Here is a 10,519-nt window from a genome sequence, read left to right on the forward strand (position 1 = left end):
ACATTTCACAAATATTACAACGACGTGAGTGCCACTGGATTGATAGAATCAATTCAATTAATGAGGGGTTAAACTCTGCGGATGAATGGAGGGGTTTTGTCTCTACTCTGACAACCTGATTACACCCGGTAAAAGTAACAATTTCTGAGCAAGAACTGCATATATGAGCAAAAATGTGGGGTGTACTCTGTTAATGAAAAGAAGGGATCTCTATTGGCTCTTGTAGAAATCTTTAATAATGTATAGATGAGATATAATGTTTCAATTCTATGAGCTGTGCATTATAACAATGTTGACATGAAATATGGGGTATTTGTGAATGTTTTGTGTAAATGCATATCTTTCCCTCGGTTAGGAAATTATAACTTGTATATGCGTCTGAAATATTCGTAATATGTGGAGCATTATTGCCTAAGTATAAATTCGAAAAATGAAATTGCTATATTATGCTTGTAAACAATGCTCATCCTCATTAAGATTGTGTGGGCAAAATCGAACCTTGAAGTTGTAATATCCCATGTTTGGAAACAATGAACTTGAGCATTCCCCCACCCATTTTCACTGCGCGCGCACCCCACGCATCACGGTATAACCGTGATGACGTCTGCACCCGGATCCAACTCTGTTACCGTACAGACGACCGGAGAAACGTGATCGAGCCGACACATTTTTGCGAGCAGGTAGGAACATACCCCGTGAGCCCTATAGATATCACCAACAGTATCCGAGCTTTAAGCTAACCTTAGGGCGCTTTTTGTTAACAGGCATACTCCTGTTTATCCCTCGCTTTGACGGCACTGACCGCCAGCCCTCAATATAGGACTACCACGTAATTCTACGACAGTGGTAAATCAGAGAACATGACAACTGCTCATTTATAAGCAAATGCCTAATCTGAAGTTCGTTTTGAATCACTAATGCTTTACTTTGCTTTGCTTCCCGACAGTGCCCGGCTGGGTTCACTGTAAGTCAATTTATTTATTTCATCACGCATGGGTTGCGTAATTAAAAGACACCACGAGGTACATTTCTTAAATCTCAGTCCACACACAATTACCACTTAATGCGACCACACACATATTTATACACTTTTTCACTTTTCCCCTTAGATGTCCCTCACTGTTTAGTCCTGACGAGACCCTCATCCAACGGGACGAAACGCCGTCGACGCCATAGGAAATGAACCCTTCAAACACAGTGTTCTATGATTGCAGATAGTCACTGATTATAAATTGATTCTATTATCGCGTTTGGTCATTTTCCTTTTGTAAATATCCATAGGCGAAAATTGTACAGATCACTTACTGTTTTATGTTTTGTGTTTTTCGCTCACAATATCACTGGGGACACATTGCACTTTTTTTGTATATATGTCGCTGATATGATTACAGTACTATCTGTCTTACCTGAAATACAAAAGCAATTTCTATAAATTGGTATGAGCGTGCTTTTTTCTTTGCCAACCCCTCTCTGATAAATTTAAAGCGCTATTTAGCTGTTGTACTAAGTATAAATTGTACAAGTAATGGGCGTGTATTAGAGGCATGGTGCACCGCGTGCCTGGAGCCTGCTGGGCGTGTATTAGAGGCATGGTGCACCGCGTGCCTGGAGCCTGCTGGGCGTGGCTGAGGGGTTTACGTTGCAGGCATTTGTAATTGTCATATCCTTTTCGTGTCTGGAAAAGCATTCAAGCACCTGATCAACTCACACCAAAAGAGTTCCTTCCCCTGCACACACACCCCTACGCTGGGCAAGCAGTTTGCAAATACATGGGTGTTGAGGCAGGGGCCGGCAGTCAATCACAAGCATTTAGTAAGATGGCGTTTTTGGAATACTTTTTAAGGAGTTTTTTTTCTAGTGGGCCCTCTATCACAAGGACCTTGAATTACACGTGGGCCTTGGACCAGAAGCATTGAAGATGAGCTGTTTCCAGGCTAGCAGGATCTCGGGGTTTTAGATTACAAGCATCATTGCAATTGAAGGTCACAGGCGCTTGCCCTGTTCGAAATCAGGCTGAGAATGACTACACCTGTCCTGTCTCTGTCTTTCACTCATTGGTACCAGCTGCTTCTTCGCCACGGACTGTAACATTCTTTATAAGTTTGGTGTCAGAAGCTGAGGAAAAGGGAGCAGTGAAACCTTTCCTTAAATCTTCTGCATTGACCACTGGACGACTAAGTATCACAGGTCTTTAACTGTGCCCGCCATCTTGAAAATAATACAAAGGGCCGGATTACCCGTATGCCGTATTACGAGTTCCATTAAACCCTATGGAACACAATGGAACTCGTAATAGGGCGGACAGGGTATCCGTCACGTTTGTGATGAAGTAACCTGTTAGCAAACTCATAATCAGGCCCACAGTCATATGGGGTCGTATTTCAAACAATGCTCTGAAATTGATACTTGTATAGCGCACTACTCACCCGCAAGTGCGCAACAGGCGTGAGCACCAGTTTTCTGCACCTCCAGGGCACTTTAGTATTAAAAAAAAGAAGGTGTGCAGATGCTTGTTGCGCCCTCTTCTGTAACACAGATAGCGCCGGTGCACATAGATCGCCTGCGCTATTTTCAGTGGGCGTTCCCTCATTAATATGGGACATTGCCCGATGCTAATGAGGGAAATACTAAGGGACAGATTTATGAAGGCCTTGCGCCGCCGGTGCGTCATTTTTAACATGGGAAAAAGTGACGCACCGGCGGCGCAAGGCCTTCATAAATCTGCCCCTAAATACTTTGACTCTGTGCCCATGCCCTAATATGGACACAGAAGCAAAGAGGACGCAGGAGGAACACTGAGCGTGCCCCATGTAATGGTGGCACACAGTCAGTGCACCCCTGATGGCAAAACCTGCAAGGGGATTAAGGGGATCCCTTGGAACCCCAGAACATTCCACTGCAGGCAGGTGCAGTCACTTACTTCACCAACCTGGATGGGGATTTCTGTCCGTTCCTTGGAGTGCACGCGGGTACCACCTGCACAGAGAAAGACAGAGTGGCTGCTTCAGTCGGCCCATCCATCTTTCACTAATGTGCTGCTCTTAGGGCACCACAAGTTCGCAGCTGCCCTGGGGGCAGTCCAATATTTATAATGGGGCACACAGACCCTGTTTGAGCCCAGTGCACCTGTTTAAAGGTGCACCTTGGTGCAAACAGTAATAGCGTGCCTGTTACATAATAGAACACTGTCACATTGATGGCACACAGGCTCACTTTTATCCCACCATGGCACATAGGTAAGGTGGCTTATTGTTCTTAAAATGAGGTAAAGCTGGTAGGATTTTGACTCTATTATCTGTCTGATGCCTTCGATACAGTTGATCATAACATTCATATCAATCAGCTGATAGTGGTGGGCCTTGTTTGTTCGACCCTAGACCTGTTTAGTTAGTTCGTGAATGGTCAAACACTGGCTGTCTTCCCTGGGTGTACTACTCTGAAGATTGGCTGTGCCTCTTAACTTACTTGAATTTATGTAAACACACTGCGGAAGTATATACAATCTTTGCGCGTCAAGACACTCTCATACACAAACAGCACCCAGGTTTTCTGAAGTCGGTAAAGTGATGATATTGTTCACAACCTACAAAAACACTCACTACTCATGGCTTCACACATGATGTCACAGGCAACGTGACACACTCCTGGTTCATAAACATCATTAGTGACATAAAGGTGACATCTCCTTATTTTCTTATTATATGCTGTTCTGTATAGTATGCATAATAGCCTGCTGCCGAGGGCACTAACAGTTGTTAAAGGCCCCAAACCCTTGTTGCAGCTATAACGAGGGTAAGGTATTTTAACAACAATCATAGCAAAAGAAAAAAGATGTATGAAGATATTAGAACATTCCATCCACTGGGGAGAGAATGATCTAAATTAAAAAAGCAGAAACAGAAAGACAAAGTTTGAAATGCTAAAGCAGAAGGTAAGTATACCTTCCTTTATGAAGCCTGCGTCAATTCACTGCCTTCAATGGTGCACTTAATATATGTTTATATGTATATGGCATTTCTGTTGTGCAAACCTAGCCAAATTGCAGTGGAGCACTGTATAAGGACAAAGACAAGCATAAATCCAACAAGTGGTAGGAGAGGTAGGTGGTGTGTGAATGGTTAATGCATTGTAATGTAGTGTTCTTAAAAGAGGTGAGTCTTCAGCTGTTTCCTAAAATGGAGCAGTGTTGTGGAGAAGTGTGGCTCACTGGTTAGAGGAGGCAGACCTGGAAGCAGAGGTCAGCCCGGGACCAGGGTTCAATTCCCGGTTTGGCGGGGTCTTGAGTCTTAAAATGTCCATGGACTCGACAATTCTCGCTCCGGTGCCTACTCGATTCACAGGTTCACACTCTGCGACTCTGGGCAATAGCTTGCTTAATCTCCACAACGGCCCCTCGCGGTGGGATGCCTGGCTTTCACCTTGTGGATACCCTGCCGGGGTTATCTCACAGGGGAATACCAGGACGGGTTCCCTAAGCAAGCGCTTAGAAACCGCTCGGTGATTTGCGCTATATAAATTCCTGTACATTTACATTTACATTTGGTGCAGTCTTGGTGGATAAGGGGATGTTTTTCCAGATCCTTGGTGCATAGATGGAAAAAGCTTGCTGCTTTTTTTCTATCTTCCACTTTTTAGTCTGCAGTATGATGGGTGTGGATGTGCTGAGAACCACCAGAGATGGTGACTGTGTCTGCAAGATAAGCGGAGGTTCTGGTTGTGATTGCTTTGTAAATGATGCAGCTGTGCTCGGCTGGACAGGGAGGATCTGGCTTGGCAGTTCGGGCTGGACTGTTCCCATGGGGCAAAGGGTCAAGACTGATTTGAATATGGCTGGGTTCAAACTGGAATGGCATGGTGAGCAAAAAACACAATGGATTTAGGCCTAGATCTCTGTACTGGGGTGAATGTATGACATTGTTATGCATTCTGTCCATCAACTGTTGTTTTTGCATTTGTCACCCGAGTGGGAGGGGTATGCTCAGACGTGAGTCCTGTTCTCTCCATGCTACTGGAATCAAGCTATCCTGGCTGATGAGGGCTGAAAGCCCAAAACCGGTCCTAGGATGCTTGTTTCCAGTCCAGGGAGGACCTGGCTTGGCAGTTCGGGCTAGACTGTTCCCATGGGGCACAGGGCCAAGACTGATTTGTATATGGTTGGGGTCAAACTGGAATGGCATGGTGAAAAAAAAAACGATGAATTTAGGCCCAGATCTCTGTACTAGGGTGAATGTACGACATTGTTCTGCATTCTGTCCATCAACTGTTGTTTTTGTATTGGACTGTTCCCATGAGGCACAGGGTCAAGCCTGATTTGCATATGGCTGGGTCTAAACTGGGGTGGCATGGGGAGCAAAAAAAACCGATGGATTTAGGCCTAGATCTCTGTACTGGGGTAAATGTTTGACATTGTTCATTATTCTGTCCAACTATTGTTCTTTTTACATTTGTGGTGTGTAGGAAGGCCTAAAAGGGTTGCAGTGTGGAATCTGGGAGGTCACAGAGCAGGTCATTATCACCATCCTGCAGCAAGAGCGTGAATGATTAAACAACAGGGCCGGACTGGCCGGAGCGGGCATTGGGCGTTTCCCTGGGAGGCTGGAAGGTTGGGAGCTGTTTTTTCAGCATTCTGGGCTGGTGGTTACTGGCGGCCGGTTTTGCTGTGGTGCTGCAATTTAGTCCCCCAGTAAGAAAAGCCGCAAAGCACACTTGCACGCCCCTCTCCTTCACCCAGGGTGGTTGGTCCAACAAAATTGCCAGGGCTGCATTGGGTTCCCAGTCTGGCCCTGTTAAACAGCAGTTCTTAAGTTGCTGTTTTGAAGAATCATTTTCTCTTTCTTTGGAAGAGAGTGCTGGAACCCGGCAGTCTTTGTCTTTTTTAGCAAACTGTTCCTTGAGGGTGAGGTTGATGTCCAGGATGAATCCAAGTGACCTGGCATTCGGTCAAAGTTGGCGTTTAACACTGTCAAGGTTCATTTCATAGAGCCACGTTGGTAGTGTTTTTTGTGATTGGCAAATAATAGGAATTCTTTGTGGTTGTGTTGAGCTGCAGGTAGGCGATGGACATCTTGGTTTGCATTAATGTGCAGGCCATGTTTGAGGTGTTGGATGAAGCAGAGGAGACTTTCAGGTAGAATTGTGTATCATCAGCATATTGGTGAATCTTGATGGTGTTATCTGTGAGTAGAGCACCAAGCGGCTCAAATACAAATGTAATACTGACAGCAAAATGTGGAACCTGGGGGACTCAGGTGTTTCCATGTAAACAAACTGTTATCAGTTGTAAAGGTAGAAGAAGAACCAGTGAAGGGCATTGCTAGTAAATCCTGTTCAAGATTCCAGAGTGTGTATGAGGGTCAGATGGTCGACTATGTTGAAGGCAGTTGAGAGGTTCCGCCAAATTGGGAGACAGGGGTTATCTTCATTTGTGGTCAAAAGGGCATTGTCTACGATGTGTAAAATAGTGGTCTCCATATAAGAGATGGTTAGCATTGATGTGAGTTGAACATAGACTGCCTTTTCAATTATTTTTCTGATGAATGGTAGGAGAGCAGTGGGCCTGTATTTGGCGAGTCGCCAGGGACTAGTGTAGGTGTGGGAGGATATGGCTTGTCTTGGTAGTTTTTGGGTAAATGCCTTGAGTAAGGGGGACATTGAAAATGGTATCAGAGCAAAGAGAACATCCCCATAGAGAAAGAACCTTGATGAAAAATAAAAGTAAGACATCATCTTCATTAGATGTGGCTTTAATGGGGAGTATGCAAGCAAGATCTGCAAGAGACGGGGCTTTCTATTATTTCCATTATGGCATTCTAAGGGAAGGGGTGGCTATAAGAGATGAAGCTTACTTGGTGTTATTGTAGTGTTTTCAGATCTTTTTTTAAATAAAGGATAGATTGGTGTTCATGTACTTTTCTGTGGAATGAGGAATAGGCAGGTCTGGCTGGGGATTGATGCAGTTCTTGATTGCCTTGAATAAAGTTCTGCTTCTGTTGGCGTCTTTGTCAATGGTGTTGGCATTGTACCTTGCTTTAGATGATGTGATGAACTCGCTGTGTTACACAGAGTCACTTCAGGATCAAGGCCATAGGGAGATCTGTTTTTCTTCTATTTTGTTTCCTGTCTGCAGGCGAATCGTTTATTGTCAACAAGGTCTTTACATTATCAGGATCCTGAAGGCTTTGGCTCGCACTTGCATGTTTTTTAGGGGCATGGATGTTCACATAGTTTTTCGAAAAAGTGTTGAATTTGTTTGGAATGATGTTGGCATCAGGGTGGAATTGATAGGGTGTGAGAGGAGTTTAAGCATTAGGTTGTCTAAGAAGAAGGCTTTGAAGGATCCGAAAGTTTGATCTTTTTTTTTGGATTAACCTTGGATTTTAGTAGGACACTGATCAGAGAGACTAGGTTGGCATGTGGTCTTTGGAACATGTTAGTTGTGTGCATCAATAAGGTTGGCGAGGTTGTCTTGGGATTTCTTTTTAGCTTGTGTTGTCTGAGTGGTTGAAGGCACCCAAGAGAGTAGTGCTGGCATGTTGGATGGACGAGTTGGCAAGGAGATCTGAGAATTCATTAATTAAGTCCTTGTTCTGCCCAGGATGCCAGTTGATGAGACGGAAGGTGTTGGTCTGATTTGCAGGAAGAGGAAATTTCCTGTCAGCAGCTCCATGGAGCTACGTGTTGCTTGCTTGTCTAGCGTGCAGGACCAGTAGGACTTATGGATGACAGTAAAAGTCCTCCCTTCTTATGTGTGTGGCCCACATGATGGATTAGCAGTCTGCAGGATGAAGGATGTCTTTGATGTCTAATGATTTTGGGGTAAACCATGTTTGTGTGATGGTGAGGGCATCAAACCTGTGATAGGTGATAAAGTCTATGATGCCTTGTGCGTGGAGTACTGCAGAGTGGGCATTAATGAATATGATCCTAGGCAGTGGAGGGGTTGGGCGTGCGCCAAGTGATGAAGTCCAAAAGGTCAATGTTTGATTTTCAGGTAAGTCTTTATTTCCAATCAGTTAGTTCTCTCGAAATTGGAGATTTTACGGTCAGCCAACGCGCTTCGTTCTCAAGATGAGAACTTCGTCAGGGCTCAATGGGTGTGTGTCCCTCTGATAGGTGAAGAAAATATATTGGAAATTTCCACTCCAAAGCTGTAGTGGATGCAGTTCAGCCCAGCTCCAACTAGACCTCTTGCTTAGGGCTCGAATATGTAATCCACAGTCAAGTCGGTGTTCCAGGCAGTAACTCTGGCAACACTAGGGGTATCACCGGGCCTCGGTCGGCCTTAGAGAAATTTCTCGGATTAGCGGTTCTCCTGCCAGAATCAGCCATTCTGGCAGGAGAACCGCTAATCTGAGGTCTAGTTGGAGCTAGGCTGAACTGACTCCACTACACCTTTGGAGTGGAAATAATTTCCAATATATTTTCTTCACCTACCAGAGGGACACACGCCCATTGAGCCCTGATGAAGTTTTCATCTTGAGAACGAAATGTGTTGGTTTACCGTAAAATCTCCAATTTCGAGAGAACTTACTGACTGCAAATAAAGACTTACTTGAAAATCAAACATTGACTTCATCACTTGGTGCATGCCCAACCCCTCCACTGCCTAGGATCTGATTTACAGAGGCATCAATTGACGGCTGGTGTCAGGGCTTGTTGCGCAAGGACATCTGATATAATTGAAACTAGTGTGAGGTGCAGAAACAGCAGTCCGCCGTTAAAGTATCTCTGCTAATCTTCATTATTGAATAGGAGTTGAAATGCTATTCCTGTAGTTTGAGTATGTGTGGGCATTATCCTGATGTGTGCGAGGTTGGGTGTATGTGTTGTGCAATTGCTATATGGGTGTTTATAGGTCTGGCTGGTTGAGATTGTGGGGGTTAGGAATATATGGGTGCTAATACTGGGTGAGGCACATACTTATATTTTATCTTGTAACCTTCACTGTAACAGGAGCTGTGGCCCAAGGCCCTTCCCGGCTGTAACAGGCCCAAACAGGTGAGACAATCCGACACCCTAAACATTTGATTGAAGTAAGTAGAAAGCAGAAGCTAAAGTCACTTCCTGTGCAGATGGATGATCAGAGATTCAATAAACTCACTTCTTGTGCAAGTGAATGATGGGAAATGAAGCCCTGTTGCTGGACTTCTTTTAAACAGGGTTTTGGTTGAAAACCAGTGACTCCAAAGTTCCTTTTTTTTTTTTTTTAAATGACAATTTTTTTTATTTATGTGTTGGTTTTGAAAATAGCTAAATTAATAGCTTTGTCATTTACTTTTTTATTTTTTTATTTAGACAACTCCTTTACAAATGGATATATATCTTTCACAAAATAAATAGTATAAGAGATGAAAATCATATACAGACACAATTAAAACATTCTTAATTCATTATACTTGCAGTATATCTTCACAATACTAAGATATTCAATTTGATATAGCTGAAAAACTCCAAGCTATGATAGCGGATCATAATTCATTATATTTACAGTATAAAATCACAATACTAAGATATTCAATTTGATTTAGCTGAAACACTCCAGGCTATGATAGGGGACAAAATCCTTTCCCCTCTTAGTTTTGCCTTCACCCCCCTGGGTGCATAGATTAATGTCTCATGATTGAATACGCCCAGGAATCGGGCCAGCCACATTTGGAAGCTTGGAGGATCGATCTCCTTCCATCGTGCGGCAAGTATAATACGATATACTGCAGCTCCGATAAAAAGAATAGCTTCCTCATTGTGGTTCAAATTTAGCATGCTATCATATCCGAGCATACACATAGTAGGTGACTCGGGCAGTTTGCGCCCGAAGACCTCCTCCCAAAATTCCCAAATCATTTTCTTCAGTAGTGTCAACTTATCGCAATCATAAAACATATGCAAGAGTGTTGCGGGGCCTTGTTTACACCTAGGGCAGTGATCGTTAATTCTTTTCTCCCATGTAAACATTTTTTCCGGTGTATAGTAAAGATTGTATATTGCTTTATATAGTTGTGCCTTCAAGCTGGAAGAGAGTAGTAATTGAGAAGCTAGTGCCAAAATCTTGTCTATGTCTATTTCTGGGTTATCGAGTTTGTGTGCCCATGCCAATTCGGTGTGTTCCATGTCATCTGGTGATTTTTTTCGAGAAGAGTGATATAAAGTGTTCCAATTCTGATTGAGGGCCTTAGGATATTTTCAATTAAAGGTATTCTGTTCCAGCTTAAAGTGGGTAGCATAGGTTTAATACTTGATCTTATTTGATAATATTTAAAATAGTCCCTCCCGGGTATATTAAACTGGTTTTGAAGAGTAGTAAAGCAAATCTTTTTCTCATTACCTAGGAGGTCATAAAGAGAGGAAATTCCCTGTCTCTCCCAGTTAGCAGAGGTCCTGTCGTTTACATGCTGTGGAAGAATAGACGAATGCCAGAGTGGAGTGTATCGGCTAACTTTCGGGATTTGCATATGTTTTGTGATTCTTGACCACACTTTCCAAGCCCCAATGATAATTTTAAACTTAACTTTTTTATAGTAGC

This window comes from Lissotriton vulgaris, chromosome 12, assembly GCF_964263255.1.
Source record: "Lissotriton vulgaris chromosome 12, aLisVul1.2, whole genome shotgun sequence".
NCBI classification, from domain to species: Eukaryota; Metazoa; Chordata; class Amphibia; order Caudata; family Salamandridae; genus Lissotriton; species Lissotriton vulgaris.